Source organism: Acomys russatus, chromosome X (assembly GCF_903995435.1).
Source record: "Acomys russatus chromosome X, mAcoRus1.1, whole genome shotgun sequence".
NCBI classification, from domain to species: Eukaryota; Metazoa; Chordata; class Mammalia; order Rodentia; family Muridae; genus Acomys; species Acomys russatus.
The window spans coordinates 12,548,476-12,572,446 of record NC_067169.1 but is presented as its reverse complement, the minus strand read 5'-3'; the positions used below and the strand labels follow the sequence as shown (position 1 = coordinate 12,572,446).

General features: G+C 39.7%; 1 pseudogene; it reads left to right on the top strand.

Moving 5' to 3' along the window:
* The first annotated feature begins 17,034 nt into the window (after positions 1 to 17,034).
* Positions 17,035 to 21,684, top strand: LOC127184713 (elongation factor 1-alpha 1-like; annotated as a pseudogene).
* Positions 21,685 to 23,971: the final 2,287 nt, after the last annotated feature.

Below are 23,971 nucleotides of genomic sequence, written 5' to 3'. Positions count from 1 at the left end.
AAGGTTAATTTATTGGTGCAGAAATAGCATATTTGGCTGGTAGCAGTCTTAATGTGTGGTAGGATCAAATTCTTAGCTTTTAGAGTTTAGCTTGGCATAGGGACAGTGTAAGTACTTTTTCTTTAGGTAGTAGAATACGATCTTGACATTCATATGGGAAAGGATTATTTGACTTGCCTAATACCTATAAATTTACTTTCCAGTCAGGACATCCAAAGTAGATTCTATTGCTTGTAACTCTCCTGTGCAATCCTAAAGATATTCTCCATTAAATTTATTTAGAATGCAAGAATTCAACCATTGACTTTAAAACTATTAAGAAACAGGGAGAATAAGTACAGAATTAAATTAAAAAAAAAAAAAACAAGATGAGCATGGATGGTGGTTCACTATATTTGAAAATTGAAGCCAGGCACAATGAAATCCCAGAACTTGGAAGGCTGAGTCAGGAGGATCATGCTGAGTTTAAGGACAGAGTGGGCTACATAGTGAGTTTCAGACCAGTATGAATTACCAAGTGAGAGTCTGTTTCATTCTATCACTCAAAAAACAAATAAATGTGAATGGGCGAATAGTGTCTTTAAAGTAGATTTCCCATGGAATGAATACAGAACACTTACAGTGGTTTTTTAGTTCTGTTCAAACTCTATCACTTTTCAGTGATTTTGATTTTTAAAAGAATTTCAACAATAACCAGATAAATTGTGAAAATGAACACAGAAATTGATGTCTCCTCTCCTTTTTTCTGCACATGGCATGGAATGGGGAGAAAAAAAAATGGCTACTACAAAAATACCCTGAAGCAGCTCTGGAATGGTGTGCTTCCTCTGAATGTTCTTGGCATTTCTCCCCATTATTTAAAGGTTCCATTCTAATGGGCTTGCCCATCACAGCTCCCCAGAAGAGCAGGCTTTGATCCTTTATAGGATCCAGAGAGTATCTCTTTTTCCTAGAACTGTCTGCCCCTATGTTTTCATTAGTAGAAATGAAAAGAAATGGACTCCCTAGTTGCCCTAGGCAGAAGAGATGCTGCCTGCAGACTTTTGAGTTCACACAGAAAGATAAGGCTGTGTCTGTCATGGATCCCCCTTCAGGGGCTTGGGCACATTAATTTGAATTATTTCAGAAGCTTAGTCTTCTGGCCAATCAAAGTGAATTATCCTTAGCTTATTTTTAGCCAAATGATGGCTTTGTAGGTTTAGTGTCTCCTCAAGATCTCACCATTTCCAGGACACTTGTCTCCCAGCCTGAATGTAGCTCCCATGTTCCCATAATGTCATATCCCTGTTACTGTCTTTAGAATTTGCATGAACAAAAGATCCCATAAATAGCTGCAGTTAATTGTTGGAATTTGTGTTTGCCCAAGTTCCTTGCCTGTTTTGCAAACTCAGGCTCAGCTCTGCAGCCCTGTAAAGCTGCGTCCCCTCAGCAGATGTTCTCTCTGTCTGTCACTGTCACTGGGATCTGTGCGCTCATCTGTATCACCCTGCTATCCTCTCCCACAACACAGCCTAGATATGTGATTTCTCCTGCTTCTTGCACACATAGTCCTGCCTACTGGCAACTCAGCATTGCTCCACTCCACATACTATAGCTACCAGGTTCTTATAGTCTTATAATCTGTAGCTGTGGGGAACAGAAAGATGGGATAATAGAGCCTATATCTTCACTTATTTACTGCAGTGTTGTGGTTTAAGTGTGTCCCCTAAAGCTTCCCACATTGCCATCTATTGTAGTTATTTCTGATTCCGTGGCTCTTCACAGTTGGACATTAAAAGCAGCAAGGACTAAAGCCTTCATTTTTTTCCTTCCTGACACCATGTCCCTGTGCTTAAGCTCTTCTGTCACAGTAGGAGACAGTATCACGAGAAAAATTCCGCCAGCCAACACAGATGTATTTGAGTAATATTAGACCCTTTCTTCTCTTCCTTACCTTTTGTGGATAATCACTACCTGCTGCTGCAATGCGTTTCACTCTAATCCAGGCTCTATGACACCATCCTCACTGGTCAGCACATCCCATAAATGTGGGGTCTTCACTGTTCCAAAAGTGTTTTTCAGCTGTGAGAAAAGATTTGAGGGACTACGAGTTACATTCCTGATAGGCATCTAGGACCACAATAGAAAGAAGGACCACAAACTTCTGGCTTCTTTTTCAGTCACTGGAGACAAAGGCAGCTTGAAACAAAGGCCTGGTCCAACAAATTCAAGGCCAGAACCAGGAGGATATGCTTATTCAAAGCTGTAGGCCTATCAGCTTCCTGTCTTTGTTCAAACTAAATCAGGAAGAAAAACCTCTCAAAGACCCTTACAACTCCAGGAGAGGCCAGAATTTGGCTTCCTGTGTCCCTCTGCTCTGCAAAGCAGATTTTTTTTCTGTGTGTTCCCTGTGTATCTGTTTACTCATGTCAAATAAAAGTCTTTCTTCATTGCTTAATTCTGTCTGTTGTGCCTAGAATTGCCCTGATGCTGCCCATGAGCTCAATAGTTTCCCTGTTTTTAATTCTCTTTAACTAACACAGGAAATGAGCCCTGTCAAAACCTGTACTTAACAGCAGAGTCAGAAATGCTTCTGAGTATACATTCCTGTGTCCATGTTCTCTGGCGTGTAGTTTGATTGTTTTACAAGGAATAATCCCTTTCATGTTTCTCCTTTAAAAGGTTGTGTGACTAGACTCCTCTTCCTTAGAGGAGTCAATATTAGGTTTAAAAATGAGAATCGTGCAAAGAGAATTATGTAAGACAAGTCACAGTTCTTGGATCTGCGTGTCAGGTGACTACATTATTTACTGGTGATAATGTGTTGTAAATCAAATGTTATCCTTGGCTAAAAAATTTAAAGTCTGTACCCATGTACCATGTTTGAGCATATGTGGTACAATGAGATGTGAATATGAAGCATCTTTCTGTCTTCATTTACTGCAAGTTTGAATATGTCCCTGAAAGGTCATGTCTCAAAAACTTTATCCCTGTCAGTTTGTGCTATGAGATAGGGTACACTGAGAGATGTTTCATTACAGGTTTAGAGCCCCTAAATGGATAATTTTATTCTTGGTATATTTAACCTGTGGCCCATAAGACACATACATCTAAAGGTAGTTACATATGCAGGCCAACAAGCCTATTTACCAATAGAATGTCATACAGCAATTTCAGAACATTGGCCATCCTTGCTAGTGGGATCTAATTAGTGACAGTATAATTGTTTAAATCCAATGCATAATCTGCATTCTTTTCTTTTGGATGTGCCTACACCCTTACCTCTTTGGTCCATTAGTTGAAGCAATATGAGGTTCTCATCAAATGTAGCTGATTTGTACTGCTTATCATGGTCACCATAACTATGAACCAGATAACCTCTTTTCTTGGCAACTGTTCAGTTTTCACTATTGTATTATAGCAATAGAAAATGGTCTGTTCCTTGGGAATGCTGTGCTCTCTGTATTCTCCATCACTGGTGTAGTTTGAATGAATGAGTAGAGTTCAGAGGTCTTCGTGTTCACATTTAAAACTAAATAAATGACCTCATTCTTTTGAGCTTGAATTCATTTTCAATTTTATTTTATACAACATGTAGACAGTTCCCTGTTCTCTGCATTTAGAAGTATACACAGTACAACTCTGTTAATTCTGTAAGTAATTTTTATAATTATGATGTAACTATCCTTCCTCAAAACATCCAAAATAAACCCTTTATGTGCAAAAAAAAAATGGACTAAAACATATGTAAACATATGTTGACCTCTGCTTCCCTATGCACATCTGTGTTTTTAAGACCTGGGACACCAAGACCTGAAAAAATAGGCAAATTTCAGTCTAATGTTGTAGACAACTTTATTTCAGTTTCAGTTTACTTTTATGCATGAATGTAATGAAGAAAGCAATGATATAAGGAAGGTTGTTTGAGTTCAGAAAAACATGATCAAGAAAACATGATCAGTGTTGTTTCCATAGTGTAGTGGTTATCACGTTCACCTCACAAGAAAACATGATCAGAAAAACATGTAAATAAACACCAGTAAGCACATAGTAAATATTAACAGAGACACCATTCTCCAGAACGTTTTTAAGACAGCACAATTTAAAAATAATTGCCTGGCATGTATTACAGATTATATCTGGAAAAATCATAAAAGCAAGGAAGAAGGCCATATCCAGATTCCAAGTACTCTAAGCAGATTGGGTTCTGGAGGTATAACAGCTTTTTATAAATCGACAACTTTTCTAAAAATTTAGTTAATATATAAATACTAACCAAATAAGCTTAGATATTATCCTACACAGTGATGCTTCTCTTAACTCCCCTGTTGATTCCAACTTAATGTTGGATGAGATTCAAGCACCATTGGTGCTTCTGGCCTTGCAAGTCAAGATGATGATTGATAGCTTGTTTCATCTCACCTGCTTTTGTTTTTCTTGACTCTTAGAAGTACACACATATTGATGGGCCACACATCTTGGCTCAGGCTCAGCTGATTTCCTCAGTCAAATCTGAGCAGATTGAATGATCCAGTTTATTTGAGAGGGAGGACAGGGTGAGATTAAAGTATTTAATGTGCCTCATTCAGACTTAGGACAATGTCTAGTACAGCCAGCCAGACCTGTGTATCAGTAGATATACTCAAATGTAAATACAATTTTTTAAAAATATATGTATAGGAGTAGTGGACTCTGCTGAATAAGGTTGAAGTCTGACTTCTCTGGATAGTCATTTGTCTATGTTGGTGGACCCCCTTTTCTCAGCAGGGTTCTCACTCCATCTGATCTTGTAAGCCCAGATTTTGTAAGGAGTGTCAACATAGCTCTCAAGGAAAATTACAGACTAGACCATTTCCCCATAAGGAACTTCTTCAACAAGCACAAGGAATGCCTGGAAGTACCCCACTCTATACTGAGGAGATCTTAACTTCCAGCAAATGACCTTTAATTGTATCTAGAAGTCATCCCTTCACACATAGGATAATTAAGTACTGTTTTCTACTTCTTGTGATAGGGCTCCTTGTTACTGACTGTAAGTGAGGCACTGTACCACTGTATGTAGATTAAGTATCCTGGCATCATTAGCCCTAGTGAATCAGACACATTCACGCACAAAACCCCTCCCCACTGACCAAGGTTTATAAATAAAGGCTGGCTGGCATGCTCTGTACTCACTGTCTTGTTCGCCATTCCTCCACCATGACCATTTGAGCCTCCATTTAGTCTGAGGGAGGAAACCACTGCTGGACACCTGGTGGCCAGGCAGCAATGGCAGAAGTACCTTTGTAGCCACTGAGACCTGTTCTACCACTGCCACTAGCTCAGTGCTGACCCAGGGTAAATTTACCGGGGTAAACAGCCTGTGCCTCACTGGACCTTCCTGCCAGCAGGTTTCAGATGTCTGACTGCTTCCTCTGGTGTGAGTAGCACAGCAGCTGAAACAAAGAGCTTTTGGTATCAACATTGGATTTTTGGAGCTCTCGAGTCTCCACTGCCTTCTCAAAACCGCCATCTCATTCTAGATAGAAACTTTAACACTCCCAGGAAAACTCATTTTTTACCTCCCCTGGAGAGACCTGGAACCTGGTTTAGTGCCCCAGGCCACTAGGCTTATCTTAAAGCACTCTAGCCTTCCCTGAGTGAGAAACAGGACCTTTGACCTCCAGGACCTTAGCACCTTTGACCTCCAGATCCCTTTGTTATGATGGAGAATCAAGCAGCTCCTAGACCCAGCCAGCTGGATGTGGGACCCAGGCCACACACCGCTGAATGCTAAAGGACAGTACAGGTATGACAGGTATGTAGTTTTGTTTTGTTTTGTTTTGTTTTTCGATAAGATCTGCTTTATAAAATTCTTTTATTATTGCTTATATCATGATCATAGCCCTCTTCCTCATCTCTTCTCAGTCTCATCTTCTTTCCTCTCCCTAATTCCAACATGCATGCTTATGCAAGAGTGTACATGTATGTACACACACAGTATACACCACAACACACACACACACACACACACACACACACACACACTACACTGAGGCTGAAAATGGAGGTGGAACAGCTTCATAGCCACTTCTAGCCTGCAAGATAGCCTCTGCCTTCCTAGTTTGTGCCTTGTAGTCCTTAGCCAAGAAAGCACTGCACACTTCAATGTTTGGGAAGTGGTGGTGAAGGACCCTAACCAAGCGTGTTTGGTTCTGAAATTTCTGTGAGATTCTTCCCTGCACAAAACTGAGGCTGGGAGGTTCTTTTAATGCAGGTAGACTGGCTCATAATCTCTGCTGGATACCCTTACTTGCCCTCAAGCATCTGACTCCTCTGGGTCTCTTGGGCTAAAAGAAGAGCCTTCGCGGTCCCTCACACTTGGCTGAGAAGAGAGGACCACTCTTATGCTTGGGCCTGCTTCTCACCTTTCTCAGGGACTATCATTGGGAGGGAGCAAAGCAGGCAGTGAGCAACTAGTTGGGTAGGAGAATAGGTGTCCTGAACATAGGTATTGAAAGAAGACCCAAATGGCCCCTTGTATGGGCTACCATTGTCAACCTTTGCCCAGAAGCTGCTCATAACCTCTTTAGGGATGGCTGTCAGACACATGCAGACACACACACACACACACACACACACACACACACACACACAAACACACAGACATACCACACAGACACACACCACACAGTGATGGGGAGAGACAGACAGACATACAGAGACACAGACTGAGAGAGACAGAGAGACATAGAGAGACAGACAGAGAGAGGAGATAATTTGAAGTCACCTAATGCTAACAAGTGTCTGTGTGTGTGTGTGTGTGTGTGTGTGTGTGTGTGTGTGTGATGTCTTTCTGTTGTTTTAAATGACTAATCTGCTTTTTACTTTGATTTCTGCTTTATTCAGCCCTTTCGTGACTATCAAAACATTCCCATCTGCTCCACCTATTGAAACATATTGTATTTTGTAGAATGAAGTGTTCCCCAGTTCTAAAGTTGAAATTATAGATCACTGAGATCTGTAAATTCAGTTGTTGTAATTTTGCCTTTTAACAGAACTAATTGGTAAGAAGTGAAACTATGAACTTATTTTTTTGTGTAGTTTTCTATCTGTCTTCTGAGGTTCTGTTTATACCATCTTTTAGTATTACCTATCTAGAAATGAGTATCCTCATTGAGCCACTATTCATTTTCTACAGTAGAGTATATAATTATATATTTAGAGTATAGAATTATATTTCAGTCTAAATGCAAGAGGAAGTCATGGTAAAGATGTATGAAGTATAGTGTTTTACGGACTATAAGTCTGTTACCATGACAAATGCCATGTTCAAGCTGTAGACTGTTTTGTTTATAGATGAACAAAAACAGGTTTTTGACCAACTTGCCAAAAACGTCAAAAGGAAATATCTTATTTTACAAAAGGAATATAGAAAATGGCCACCCATGGACCCTGCTACTAAAGAGTGTCAAGTACCCATCAATTAAAAGGATATTATTAAAAATAAATTTAGTCACTCAAAAGACTCGAAGTGATTATCTTTATGCTCATATGCACTTGCTTGCTCAGTGATATGGGCATTTTATTTAAAAATAAGCGCCATCTTCATTATGATTCCTCACTTGTCATCCCATCATGAATCCAGCTCTTCTGTCCACTAGCCTAGCACTTCTTTCTGTATGCCTCAGATCTTTTTGAATGGAGTATTAAAATAGTGTATGCCCTGGGAATTTATAAGAGTAAATGACAGAACACATATAAAGTGCTCATGTGTGTCCTTAGTACTTCTTGTTCTGGTGGCAGCCATTTCTTGAATCATTGTAATTATTCTCATTGTTTCTTTCATATTAATTCACATATGGAGCTTAATTTAGCTATTATTACCCTAATTTTCTAAGAGAAAGAAATGAATCACAGAGAAGGTCACCAGTTCTCCATGTAATCCATCAGATACCTGGGAACACCTATCTGAACAACTGTGTTACCAACTATAACCTCATTTCCTCATTTGAATGTCACTAGTGTGGGGTTAGGGGACAACCGTTCTTTTGTTTGTTTGTTTGTTTTATTTTGTTTTTAATATTTTATTAATTTATTCATATTACATCTCAATTGTTATCCCATTCCTTGTATCCTCCCATTTCTACCTACCTCCCATTTTCCCATTATTCCCCTCCCCTATGACTGTGACTGAGGGGGATTACCTCCCCCTGTATATGCTCATAGGGTATCAAGTCTCTTCTCGGTGACCTGTTATCCTTCCTCTGAGTGCCACCAGGCCTCCCCATCCAGGGAACATGAACAAAAATGGGGCACCAGAGGGACAACTGTTTTAACTATGTTGCGAATAGGCTTTTTGGTGTATTTATTTATACATTAGCATTGAATTTGAAAAAGGGCTTCTTTGGCACTGTGTGTTTGTTTCCCATTCTCCCATCCCACGTTCTCTCCACAACAATTATAGGTTGTAGAATGAAAGAGAAGAGTGAGGGTGGCAAGACAGCAGCAGGCAGAACCAGGCTGGCAGATGGTACCCATAATCTTTGTTCATTTAGCTTTAGTCTCAGCACTCAAATGGTCACCTCAGCTACAGCAGCAATTCATCTCATAAATCAATTTGGCAAGGCATTGGCTTTAAAAATCCATTATGTTGAACCAGGACTAGAGTTAACAGCTAATATGCCAACAGGGTGCTCTTACAGGGCTGTGACCTTTTAAGCTGGCATAAACCAATGTTATTGCTCAGCTCTACTTTCTTCCAATACCACTGAGTCAGTTATGTTTCAGATGTTAGTTCTTAAAGGAAAAAGGGCATACATGTTGACTCAGATTCTTCTTAGGAAAATAAATATTAGAATAAATGACACTGTTTTATAATCTGGATGATCTCTTCAACTTCTACTAACCATAACAGCTGCCATTAAATTGCTTCTTTTGAAAGGAAGAAGTCTGATATCATTTTTTAACTGTACACTCATTTAGCCATTACTTACAAATCTGGTTACCTCCACCAAACTTCATAGACATTGTTTTCTGGAAAACTATCAATGGTGCCCTACTTACCAAATCTTGCATGTTTTTGCTTCTGATCATTGGTAATGCATTTCCAGCATAAGATTTGAACTGATTGTGTTTTCATGAAAATCTGTACTTTCTTCCTTTTCATAATATTCCAATATTTTAATTATTTGCTTACCCATCTGAAGACTATGAAATACCAAGCCTTTCCTGTACATTTTTCTTGAGCTTATTGCATTAAATTCATGGAATAGAATATTTGCCCACTAAAGATGTCTTACTCTAATCTCCTGCCTGTTTGAGTTGATAATGGCAATTGACTAATGACATTATATTGAAGAATTTAAGATGGGGAGATCATTTCTAAATTATTCAGGTAGGCTCAACCTAGTCAGAAGGAGGTAAAATAAAACTAGCTTCGGAGATGGTGAGAAGATAGCCTGGCCAAAAAAAGCAAATGGCCTCTAAAATGTAGAAAAATCCAGGAAATGGAGTGTATCCTGGAACGTTCAGAAAATTATATCTCTATTTGTTGCTTTTACAAATTCTGACTTTGAGCCAGGCAGTGGCAGGGCACACCTTTAATCCCAGCACTTGGGAGGCAGAGGCAGACAGATCTTCGTGAGTTTGAGGCCAGCCTAGTCTATAGAGCAAGTTTCAGGACATCGGAGGTTACACAGAGAAACCATGTCTTGAAAAAAACAAAACAAAGCAAGGTGTGGTGGTGCATACCTTTAATCTGAGCTCTTGGGAGGCAGAGGTTAGCAGATCACTGTTTGAGGCCAGCCTGGCTTACAAAGCAAGTCCAGGACAGCCAAAGCTACACAGAGAAACCCTGTCTCAAAAAACAAACAAACAAAAGAAAACAAAACAAAACAAAAAAGAAAGAAAGAAAGAAAGGAAAAAAAGAAAAAAGAAAAAACCAAAACCAAAACAAACAAACAAAAAAGATTTCTGACTTTCTGAACATGACAATGATGAGTTGATATTATTTTGTTTGTGTGTATGTGTGGTGATTTGTTATAGCACCAACAGAAAACTATCGCAAATGTCTTTTTCACTTTTTATTCCTCAGTCTGAAATTTTCACAAGTTACAGAGCTGATATCCTGTAAACATTTCTACTTAAAAGCGTCACTACTATTTTATGTAAAAGTAACATTAAAATCATTGCCTTCCTGGTGCATACACATTATAATCTTAGTGCTCAGTGGGCTGAGGAAGGAGAAACTTGAACTCAAGGCCAACTTGGAATTCAAAGTGAACCTCTGTCTCAAAGTATACTCTCTCCAGAAAATCCATTCCTCCCATGGATTTTTATGATTTTATTCATTCAGTCTTTTAATGGGTACTACTTATTAACAAAGTTAAATATTTTCATCTACAGTATAGATATTGTCTGACTATTAGAATGCAGAAGTGAACAAAATCCTCTGCACTGGTGAAGATCAAGTTATAGGGAAGATACATAAACAAAGAGATCAATTAGATGACAGTTTTCAAGCAAAAAAAAAATAGTAGAACACAGTGTGAGGGAGGGGGCACTGAATGGTGACAATTGCAGATAGTACAATATGAACAGAGAAAGTCCCAGACAAAGTCATACCTGAGTAGAAAGCTAGTTGAAAAGAAGGCCTCAGAGTGAGAAAGAGGTGCATCAAACAGAAAGAGGACAAGGCAAGAGTGAATTTGGATTGTTCATGTTCAAAAGATTATAAGAAGATAGTAGTGTGAGGAAAGTGGAGAGTAGTAGGGAGATAAACCCAAAAAGATAAACAGATATTTCTGCAGTCAAAGATAGAAATTCAGATTCTTTTCTGGGTCTAGTGGAAACCATTAGAGAATTTTTAATGAGAAAGTGACATGATCTGATTTATAGTTTATAAAAATCATTGATGACTATGTAGAGAACAAAGCCAAATGAGAGAGAAGTCAATTTAGGAAAGCAACTAACAAATGGTTGTGGCTTGGGTTAGAGTATTAATGAGTGAAATTTGGCTCCAGGATGGATTTCGAAGATAGCGCTGATAGCATATGTAAGGATTGAAACTTAAAAAAGAGTTGAGAGTCTCACAGTCTCACAAGTACCCAGAATTCTCATCACATGACTCCACTCCAGGACTGTGTTCTGACACCAATCTCTGCCTTCTGAAGCTAGACTTACAGCAGGGGATCCAAGATGGCAGCAAGCAGTGTGGACCGTGTTTGGAAGCTCCAGTGAACAATTCAGGGAATTGCATAGATTTCTGAGCCAGGAACACCGAGGTTCCCAAACCAAGGCAGCAGGAGTGCTCCACAGTTCGGAGGGACCAGGTTGCTGAAGACCTGCGTGCCCCTGCACACAGGAGGAGCGCGGATTTTCTCGGATCGGAGCAGCAGCAGCGGAGGCAGCAGGAGCAGTAGCGGCAGCAGAGGCGGTGGTTGAGGTTTGCAGCTCAGAGGCTTCTGGTGGAGGCGATTGGTGTGGTGGCCACTGGGAGTTGCTGCGGGAGAGGGGACTCTGGGCAGAATTTAGGTTGCGCAGTGCCTTGAGACCCAAACTGGACTTGGCGGACAGTTCAGCTTCAGAGTCCTGGGTTCAACTCAGGATGTGGGGAGAGAGGAACACTCCCTCATTGCTGGTGGGAGTGCAAACTAGTACAGCCACTTTGGAAATCTATCTGGTGCTATCTCAGAAAAATGGGAATAGGGCTTCCTCAAGACCCAGCTACTCCACTGCTTGGAATTTACCCAGAAGATGCTCCAGCACACAACAAGAAAATTTGCTCAACCATGTTCATAGAAGCCTTGTTCATAATAGCCAGGACATGGAAACAGCCTAAGTGTCTCTCAGTAGAAGAATGGATAAAAAAACTGTGTTACATATACACTATGGAATACTACTCAGCTATTAAAAACAAGGGATTTCCGAAATTTGTGGACAAATGGATTGAGCTAGAAATGATCATAATGAGTGAGTTAACCCAGAAGCAGAAAGACTCAAATGGTATATACTCACTTATATCTGCATACTAGCCCAAGGGGCATGTCCCACGAAAGCCTTCACTTACCAGGAAACTGGGACAGAGGGAAGGACATCCTATTGGGACTCTAGATGAGAGAAGCATGGGAGAATAGCAAAGTGGAAGGATCCAGAGGGTCCTACAAGCAGAACATTATGATAGGCAGATTTGGGCCCAGGGGTCCGGCTCAAACTAAGGCACCAGCCAAGAACAATACAGGCAGCAAACTTTACATCCCTCCCCAGATCTAGCCAATTGGCAGAACATTCTCCACAGTTGAGTAGAGAGTGGGGTATGACTTTCACACGTACTCTGGTGCCTCATATTTGACCATGTCCCCTGGAGGGGGAGACCTGGTGGCACTCAGAGGAAGAATAGCAGGTTACCAAAAAGAGACTTGATACCCTATAAGCATATACAGGGGGAAGAAATCCCCCTCAGTCACACTCATAGGGAGGGGAATAAGGGGAAAATGGGAGGGAGGGAAGAATGGGAGGATACAAGGGATGGGATAACCATGGAGATGTAACAAGAATAAATTAATAAAAAATTAACAAAAGAGTTGAGAACAAATATGAAACATTTAACTTTTGGCTAACATTCCTTTTTATTATTTAATTGGTTTATTCAGTTTACAACTCAGTTGTTATTCCATCACTTGTATCCTCCCACTCCTTGCTCCCTCCTGCTCTCACCCTATTCCCCTCCCCTAAGACTGAGAGGAACCTCCTCCCCCACTATATGGTTATAGGCTATCAAGTCTCCTCTTGGTAGCCTGCTTACTCTTTCTCTGAGTGCCACCAGGCCTCCCCACCAAGGGGAGGTGGTCAAATATGGGGCACCAGAGTTCATGTCAGAGTCAGACCTCGCTCTCCACATAACTGTGGAGAATGCCCTGTCCGTTGGGTAGATCAGAGTAGGGGTTTGTTGTTTACTACTTGTATTGTCCTTGGTTAGTGCTATAGTTTCAGCAGACAGACCCTACTGGGCCCTCATCCATCCATCATGATGTTCTTGTAGATTTCTAGGATCCTCTGGGTCCTTCTGTTTCCCCATCTTTTATATTTCTCTTACCTAGAGTCCCAGTAGGATGTCTTCTTTAGTCATATAAGTGTAGATGCCACATGGCAGTTGAATCATGATATGTGAATTTGCTGTTTAAAGGAGTACTCTGGAATGAAGACAAAGGAATAGGCATGACACTTAAAGTTATGAAACCAGAAAATTTGTATAAATTAACAATAAAGTTAAAGATAAGAGGAACTTAAGAAAGCTGAATCTCAGAAACACTGATACAGAGAGATGAGGTGTAGAGGAATTTTAATTCAGAACATGGCTGCTCTGGCAAGAGATCACATCCAAGGACCTTCTAGGTCTGTGTGATCTGGCTAGAACACAAATGCACCTTTAATCGAGGAGACAGAGGAAAGCCAATCTGGCTTCAAGGACAGCCTCATAGAGAGAAAGTTTCAGGTTAAAAAAAAAAACTTAGATCCAGGCATGATGGTACATGCCTTTAATTCCAAACAATAAAGGTAAAATTATTTTGCAGAAGGAAGTACCTGTACCAGAAAAAGTGAATGATCAGAGAAAAATTTAACAGAATAGGATATGCCCAACTCTCAGGAGAGGAAATGGAAGCTACTCAAGGGGCAGTGGAGAGAGAGAGAGAGAGAGAGAGAGAGAGAGAGAGAGAGAGAGAGAGAGAGAGAGAGAGAGACAGACAGAGACAGAGACAGAGAGAGACAGAGAGACAGAGACAGAGACAGACAGAGACAGGGACAGAGACACAGAGATAGGAGAGAGGAGAGAGAGAGAGAGAGAGAGAGAGAGAGAGAGAGAGAGAGAGAGGCAATTTTACTAGGATAGTAATAGAGAGACCCGTTGCAGAGAGAGAACAAGCTAGATTCAGGTCAAGAACAAATAAACAAGAGAATGAGAAGGATCCAGATTAGAATAGATTGCTTGAGTTAGTTTGAAGCCAAGCAAATCAAATCAGGGCCTGAGACAGAATCCAGATTGAGTAAGTCAGATTGGATAATTGGGAGAGAAGTTTGAGCCAGAACAGCTGAGTTGAACCAACCAGCCCAGAGGTCAGTAGGAACAAGAAAGGGTGAGTATATTAAGCAGTAAATCTCAGAGGCTGAAAATATTCTAGGCCTACATTAGATTTTACGGAGGCTAGAAGCTTCTCAGACTAGGTCTAGGTTAGCAGATGGAGGTCATAAGCCTCCAAGACAACAATTGAACCAGGAGAATAAAAGTGCCTTTTACAATGAGGAGAGAAGATGAATCCAGCAAGTGATATTAAGAAGAGGCAGTTAGTGATATGAGAGGAAGGTGAAGGTACTATACATCATAGAAAAATGAATGACTGTATAGATTGGGCTACTTGGTCAGAAGGTGAGGGAAAGACAAGGGAGAGCAATAGAATAACTTATGAGCAAATACTACATGCTTGCTCTCATATATAGTATACAGATTTATAAGACTTGAAAGCTTACAGAGGTTACTTAGGGAAAGGGGGAACCAACAGGAATGGGGAAAGGACGAATAAAGTGAATATGGGCATGTATAAAGTTATAAAGAAACTCATAATTGTATATGCTACCTAAAACTTAATAATTTTTAAAAAGTCAAAAGAGAATAATGGTTGCCAATGTTAAACCTTCTTGAAAAGTTGCACAAAATAAGACAATGCAACTTTTGACTTAGTTACATGAAATTCTTCTCACCATGACATGGGCCATTTCCCAGAAATGGAAGGAAAGGGAGAGGCTTTGTGTAGAACAGGCTAAAGAGAGAGAATTCTGAGACTGGCTTAATTATCTTTTATCTTCAGTTATACCAATTGTCCTGCAAATAACATGATTTCATTCTTCCTTATGGGTTAACAAAACTAGGCTTATCCTGCCTCCAGCTATAATGGGTAAAGGTTATGTCAATCACTCTTGGACAGACTTCCTCTCTGAGTCCCAGGCCACCATATCCAACTGTATAGTGAACTTACGAATTTCCAGAGTTTTAAGCTGTCTTACGTTCAACAAGTTCCACACAGTCTTCTTGACCTTGAAACTCTTGAACCCCAAATTTGACACCCCATAGTGTCTCTTTTCTTATTGAATGATACAATTGAGAAATCTGATGGTCATCTTTTACCCCTCCTGGTCCTTAATCACCATATCAAATCTATTACCATAGCATACCTCAAATTTATTTTCTATGTCAGCACAAACACAGTTCACAGAAAAGCCTCTGGGACCTAGAGCAATCACCCATCTTCTCTGAGTGAGTGTAACATTCTAACTGAACTAGCACCTTCCATTCCCATACTACGTTTTGAAAGTTTAGTCTGTATTTTGCATGTGGTCAGTGGAGCCCCTTCCATGAATTTCCATTCTATTTAAAAATACAACCTGAATTAATTGCCATGATTTCTAAGGCTCAGCATGATCCAGTCCCAGCTCCTCAAACTTCAGCTATACCAGTCCTCCTGAGCTCCGATAATGTTAAGTTTATTCTCAGCTTTGGAACTTTCGACTTGTTATTTCTTCTACAAGAATTTACAGTCATAGCTTTTCAAATGACTGGCCATTTCTCATTGTCTAAGCCTCAACCTAAATGGCACCATCTCAACACAGCTTTGACATGAAATGTAATTTGCCTCAGTCATGATCATATTTTCCATATTTTCCTTGTTCCTGTTGAAATTTATTTTGCTTATTTACTTCCTGACTTACTTATCACAGGCTTCTCTGTTCTAGAATGTAATTTCTATGAGGACAGTACCTACCTTTATCATGTCTCTGAAATATTCTCAGGCCCTAGAAAATTTGATACATAATCAACATCCATTAATACTTATCTAACAAATGTCAGTGGGGTTCTATTGTTAAATATTTACACTTGCCATAAATTGGGTATCTTCCATCTCACAATACTGCCACCATCACCAAAGTACTATTATATAAAATACCACCATTTAAACTGCTTCTTAGACACATTTTTGTACTCAATTTCTTCTCTTGCCCTCTTAATACTATGAAGCTAAACTGAGTTGAGGAACCTAGAAAAAATATTTTGCTATTATAATGGTTTCCCAGGTCTGTTCTGAAAAAAAAAAAAAGCAACATTCTTTAAGCATCTTAAACTATTTAGATAAAATTATGTTCAAGGTTTCAATGACTATATTTATCACTAATATTTTGTAAATTATTTACTTAGCTCTCTACAAAAAAAAATACAAGATTCTCTATCTGTCTCTCTCTCTCTGTGTCTCTGTCTCTTATTCTCTATGTCACACACACACACACGCAAAGAGAGAGAGAGAGAGAGAGAGAGAGAGAGAGAGAGAGAGAGAGAGAGAGAGATGCATATTCCACTAGCCATTTTAAAAAGTCACTGTACCAGTCATATAAACATTGCTCCTGACAGCAGGACTTCTCACGGACATCAATATGGCTTCAGGTAACAGCACAGATCACAGACATCCACTTGGTCCTTGGTGGTAACATGTGCCATGAACAGCAACATGGTCCCCAGCTGCAAAAGGACCATGGACCCTGACATGACCTGTGTGACTGAGGCCATATTTATGCTCCTGGGCTGAGCTGCTTTTGGGGACCATATTGACCTTTGTTACCTCCAAGGCCATGTTGATGTTCTTGGTCTGTGCTGAAGCCAGTGAGTCTGCAGTTCATGCTATAGAAGAGGGAAATGTTGATGTCTGTGGTCTGTACTGTCTTCAAGACAATGCTGAGATACATCTCACATGTTGATACCAGGGGCCATGTAGTAGTACATGATCTATGCTCCTGCTAACTCTAAAAAAACGAGGAAGCTACTTTTTCAGCGGATAGATGACTACAGACTCACTGTTGAGAAAGATGTACATGAATGGCTTCTATGAGAATACTTACACCCACCCTACCCCATTCTACTCCCAAAAATAACAGCCTAGACAGAAAAACATCAAATAGATATCTTAACATTGTGCTAAAGATACTGAAGTGTAGCTCTCCACAATTGAGGACTTCTGGCATAGGAGTGTGCACATGGCTCAGAGTGTTGGGGGTGGCGGTGGGGCATTGAAGGGCAAGGTAGGGAGGGAAGACTCAGTTTTCCCTAATGAACTTGGTACTACGTGTTTGACCTTGTTTTAATGAATATGTGGGCAGCACAAATTGGATTCTGTTTATATATTATTCTCCTCCTCCTCTTCCTTCTGCTCTTCCTCCTCCTTCTTTTTCTTCTTCTTCTTTTGAGGGGGAGTACAAGGGTGGGTGCAGACCTGTGAGGCCTGGAATGTGAGTGTGATCAGGTATATTATGTGAAATGCACAAGTAGTTAATAAACATTATGAAAGAAGAAACATTTACTAAACCTACCTAGCAGAAAATAGCTTTCTTTCAAGCTATTGCTTATTAGACAAACATCTGTTCTAAAAGCTTTACCCTTTTGTATTCCATGAAAAATATAATTATATATATATATATATATTCCATTTGCCTGGTGAGGCTGGGATAATGGTTGGTGAAAGCATTCATGTTTGAGAGAACCCTACAGAAACTATGTGGAAAGATTAGTAATGGCCAAAAATTGCATGCTGCTCAGTTAACTGACTATTTTTCCTATCCAGAGGATAGTCGTTCCTCTCTTTTCACTGTAGTCAGTGTAGAGTGATCTCAAGGTACACAGTCGAACTGCTTCCAGTTGTGAGAACATGAACTTTTATAAATGGAAAACTTGCTACTAATTTAATAAAGGAAGTTATATGGCTTGAAATGAACTCTTCCAATTTGTTCCATGGAACATGTTATCAACATTCTCATGGCTAAAAGCTGACTCAGAATGCAAGTAAAAACTGATAATAAATACATGTGTTTTTATCAAGGTACACATACTTCTAGGGTCTTTGTATATAGATCATTTGTTCTTCTAATTACAGAGCATGAAAGTTCTTTTAAATTTTTATTTCTAATGAGTGTAAATAATATTTTTCTTTAAAACTATTCATAATTATCCGATCTATCATGTCTTGTTCATCTCAGACTCTTTACAAACATTAATTCTTTCAGTGTCATTATGAACTAAGATAAGTTGATCTCACAGGATCAGTTAGTCTGTTTACATGTTGTAAGGACACTGCAGCAATTCCTGGCTTTAAAACATCTGTCCTTTCTTATTGTATCATCAGTACAGAGTAGCTATTAGTTACTTTTAGAGAAAATGACCTATTTATTTCTGAAGTAGATCAAACTATTGGCATTTCTGAACTAAAATTCCATTACAAACCAATGCTGTGTTAACCACAATCAACATTATTCATTGTATGTGAAGCTTAGTTGGCCAAGCTAGTTCATCTTCTAGACACTCAGTTGGACTTCCCCGATCACATACACCTTCAGTGTGAATGATGATTTTACATGGACTCTAGCTTCAGATGCAGTTAGAAGTTTAAGATTAAAAATTGATATTTTTATTGATAAAATATGTCATTAACTCTTTTTTACGAAGGGACTCAAAGCTGTTTGTAGGTGTCAAAGGAAGAGAAAGAGATTATATGTTTTTCAGACAGTATAGTATTTTGGAATTTATAAAAACCATAAAGACTTTCTCTGTATTACCTCTTCTCTGCTATAAAGGAAGATGATAGAGGATGGGATTTTTATTTGCTGTGATAGAACATAATAAAATGCCAATTGAGAGTTGGATATGCTAGTGCATGCCTCTAATTGTATTGTTTGCAAAATCAAGAATATTGATTGAGCCAGAGGCCAGCCTTAGCTACACTATGAAGACCCTGTCTCAAAATACGGCAATACGTTAGTTAAAATAAAGAAAATGCAAGTTAAAATTCTCATTGGCTATCTTTTCATTCATAAATCCTTCAGCTTAGGAGTCAACATTTCAATTAACATCATAAACCTAAAAGGGATTAACAGATGAAAACAAAATAATTGCCCATTTTCAGATATGTAATAACCATTGACTTTTGCTATGTAATGAAATACTCCCAGTTTCATGGTTTCAAATGGGAAACATCTAGTGAATAAATAATTTCGGGGTTGGTAATTTAGGTTATGTTCTTTTGAATAATTTGGTGTCTCCTGGAATTGTTTGTGAATTTTTGTGTTGGCCAGACATTGACGTTTCTCTAAGCACTTCTTTTTCAATAATTAATCAAAACTTTGTGTGGTCTCATACTTCAATAGGTTGCTGAGCAGTCCTTCAAAAGGGCATGTACAAACATTCAAGTCCTCTTGAAGTCTAGCCTCAAGTATACTATCATTTTTGCTGGATACCACTGGCCAAATCAAATCCTCAAAGAAAGGACTGAGGACTGGTAAATCAGAGAGAGTTAGAGATGTCAAAGTAGATAGTTAGATTGGTAGAAATACTCTGGCCCAAGTATCTGTTTTAATGATGAAGTCTGAGGGTATTCCAGCTTAAGTGCATAGAAATTATATTCCAGGAGCACAAAGATGTTGGCATCTAGCACATATGGTATCTGGGTAGCAGAAGATCAGCAACTGAGGAACAATTACGTTTTTCTGGCTCCTGACTCCAGAAGCTAGGGATGCATAGTTCCAGCCACACCATGGAAGGCTCCCAGGTCTAAGAGACACACACAGTCCTAGGCTCCTGGCACCCGGCACTGAGACTTCCTGGCAACTCTCACCATCCTTAGGACAACTTCTGATTCCAGAGAAATGCAAATCCAGCCTACCATTCACAGCTCTAATAGCCTTCTTGAGGAGACCTACAGGACCTCAGGACAACACAGGTTAGGAATCCACACACAAATTCACTGCTTATACGTCCAACTAGGACACAACCAGCAGATAAGAGATGTAGATTACTTGAGGAAACCCATCCCCCATCCCACAATCTATCTCCCAGCCCCTGTGCATGCCTGAGAAGCCTAACTGTTTTCAGGAACAACCAATGCCAGGAACAACCAGGTAGCTAAAAGCCAGTGTAAAACCACAAACAACAAAAACCAGGGCAATATGGATAAAAGCTCAGGATATCCTAACACAGCTGACAAACAGGAAAACAATCTTAAATCTATGCTTATGAAGGTGGTGGAGACCTTTAAAGAGGAAACAAATAAATTCCTCAAATATATATATATATATATAGGCAAATACAATCAAGCAAATAGAGTCATTTAAAGAGGAAATGAATAAATTACTTAAAGAAATACATAAAAATCACACTCAAACAGGCAAAGGAAATGAACAAGATGGTTCAAGTACTGAAAATGGAAGTAGAACCATTAAAGAAAACAGAAGAATAGAAGAGATGGAGGAGAGAATCTCATGCATAGAAGATATGATTGAAGAAATCAATACACATGTCAAAGAAAATATTAAATTGATAAAATTCCTGACACAAAACATCAAAGAAATCAAGGACACCATGAAAAGACAAAACCTAAGAATAATAATAGGAGTAAAAGAAAGAGAAGATTCCCAGCACCAAGGCCCAGAAAATATTTTCAACAAAATCAGAAGATGTCCCCAACCTAAAGAAAGAGATACCTATAAATGTACAAAAGGCTTACAGAACACTAAATTAAGTGTACTAGAAAAGAATATCTTCCTGACACATAAGAATCAAAATCCTGCTTTTTTTTCCAATGAGTTTGCTGTCAGAATGGAGGTGGTGTGAAAATCACCACCAATTCAAAGCCAAAACGGGAAAGGAAAGACTCACATAAGCATTGTCATCACTGGACACGTAGATTCCAGCAAGTCCACCACAACCGGCCATCTGATCTACAAATGTGGTGGAAGCCACAAGCTAACCATAGAAAAGTTTGAAAAGGAGGCAGCCGAGATGAGAAAAGACCCCTTCAAATATGCCTGGGTCTTGGACAAACTGAAGGCTGAGCATGAGCATGCTATCACTATTGACATCTCCCTGTGGAAATTTGAGTCCAGCAAATATTATGTGACTATCATTGATGCCCGAGGACACAGAGACTTCACCAAAAACATGATTACAGGTGCATCGCAGGCTGACTGTGGTGTCCTGATTGTTGCTGCTGGTGTTGGCTAATTTGAAGCTAGTATCTCCAAGAATGGGCAGACGGGTGAGTATGCCCTTCTGACTTACGCCCTGGGTGTGAAACAGCTGATTGTTGTCAACAAAATGGATTCCACTGAGCCACCCTGCAGCCAGAATATATACAAGGAAATCGTTAAGGAAGTCAGCACCTACATTAAGAAAATTGGCTACAACCCTGACACAGTAGCATTTGTGCCAATTTCTGGTTGGAATGGTGACAACACGCTGGAGCCAAGTGCCAACATGCCTTGGTTCAAGGAATGGAAATTTACCCGCTAAGATGGCAGCACCAGGGGTAACACATTGCTGGAAGCTTTGGATTGTATCCTGCCACCAACTCATCCAATTGACAAGCCCCTGCTACTGCCCCTCCAGGATGTCTATAAAATTGGTGGTATTGACTCTGTCCCTGTTGGCCTAGTGGAGACTGATGTTCTTAAACCTAGCATGGTAGTTACCTTTGCTCCACTCAATGTTACAACAGAAGTCAAGTCTGTTGAAATGCACCATGAAGCACTGAATGAAGCTCTTCCTGGGGACAATGTGGGATTCAATGTAAAAACATGTCTGTCAAAGATGTTAGACATGGCGATGTTGCTGGTGACAGAAGGCCTGTAGATAAAAGATAAACTGTGGGTGGGAGTGTCTATGTGACAAGCTGGAGACCTACAACTGGCTAGGCTTTTGAGAGGATAAGGGGGATTTCCTAGTAGCAAGGGCCATGGAGACTGAAGAGGCCACCTTCTAGCCAGATAGGTGTTCTAGCAGAGGGAGGGAAACACATAAAATCTTCAACCCAAAATTCATCCTTCCTACAAGATAGGCTGGGGTAAAGATAAAGCAGAGAGTAAGGCAATGTCCAACCAATGTCTAGCCAAATGTAACACCCACCCCATGGGAGAAAGCCAACCCCTGACATTATTTGCGATATTTTGCTATGCTCACAGGCAGGAGCCTAGTGTAGCTGTCCCCTAAGAGGCGCCACACAGCAGCATACTGAAACAGATGCTGAGACTCACAGCCAAACATTGGGTGAATCATGGACAGTCTTCTGAAAAAGGTGAGTTGGGAAATAATAGAAGGACCTAGAGGTGACAGGAGCTCCACAAGAAGACCAACAGAGCCAACTAACCAGGGCCCAGAGGGACTTGTGGAGACCGAACCACCAACTAAAGGCTGTGCATAGACTAGACATAGGCCCCCTATACAGATGTAGCCAATGAGATGCTCAGACTTCATGCGGGTACCCTAATAAGGAGAACAGGTGTTGTCGCTGGTATGGACTCTGTTGTCTCCATTGTTCATGCCTCTCTGATGGGACTGTCTTGCCAGGCCACAGGGGAGGAGGATTAACTCAATCTTGATGCAACTTGATGAGCTAGGGTGGGTAGGTGGGTGAGTGTGTTGCAACTCCCATTTTTTAGGAATATGGGAGTGGGTGGGAAAGAAGGAGAAAGGTTGGGACTGGGAAAAGATGAGGGAGGGGCTACAGTAGGGATGTAAAGTGTATTAATTAATTAATTGATTAGTTAATCAATTAAAATGATTATACTCTTGATATAATCTCATGCTCAAAATGTAACCTCCTGGCTTTTGCTTTGGATGTGGTACACTGATAATTTCCTGACCAATATACTCTAGGGTCATTAGTATTTATTGCAAATAAGCATAGTGACACTCAGCTGCATTTAAGTCTTCCTGGTCCAAACTTCCTCTTCTCTCCCTCACATTACAGAAAGTAGCTTCATTCTTCCTCTGTACCCTGAGTTCTACTGTATCCAGATAGTGGGACTCTATTTCAGCACAGGAGTCCTGTGTTAATATCATAGATTGTGTGCCCTCCCTCTTAAATCAAGAGGTAACAAGCTTGATCACATTTGACCCAGAAATAGTCTCGGTCCAATACCCAGGTTTGATTACCTACACTCACAGGGGCTGTGCCTTTTCCAGTGACTGAGTACCAGAGAGGTAAGGGGTGTTAATTCCTACAGGGTGAATTTGAACCAATAAGACAAGAGATAGAAATGAATTTGATTATAAACTCCTGGCCCTCTCTTCCAATCCAGTCAGATGCTTCAGGGAATCAGTAACTTGATGTACTGTGAAAAAAAGAAAGAAAAGAAGAACCTACATATTTAATCAATCAGCCAGGTTTCTTCTGCCCCCATAAATGTCTTGATAAAGCATTGCCTTATATCAGATTTTCCCATTCCTTTACTAAAATCTCCCTTTCCTCATTTTTGATTCCCAGTGATTACAACATGTCTAAAGAGCATGTCTGTGAAATAGTGTGGCTCTAATTTTGTTGGAGAGGGTGTGATAGGATAAAGCACAAAAGCACGAAAAAGAGAAACTTGTGCTGTTGTTATTTTCTACTAAGTAAATACATTGTTGGAGGACTTGTTAGTTTTGAGTTTTGTCCAGCAAATGAATGATGCTTGTATTTGGGAATAGTCTTGATTGACTGGAGCATACTTTGGTTTGTTGTTTTGCTGAAGCTTAATGTTTAATCTCCTATGCTTTGGGACAGATTGGCAGAGTTACCTAGCTAGATAACATCTGCAGCTTGCCTACAGCAAAGCCAGTTTGAGCAAAAAATTCTGTGTTGAGACATTTTTTTTAACTTACAAAAAAGAGACAACTTTTACTGGCTAATCATGGTGATAGAAACTCTTCAAAATTATAATGGCCTGTAATTACATATAAATACAACCCAAAGTAAATGTATTATGTTCTTATCCTTTTTATAATGATGCAATATAAATTAAGAGTTGAATTCATTGTGTCATGTGACTAATAAACTTTAAATAACATTAATTTGTATAGAAGTTAATTTTTCACTAAAGACAAGCAAGCATATTAATATCACATGTCCAAATAGTATAGTTTGTTCATATCATGGGCTGATTTTCCTAC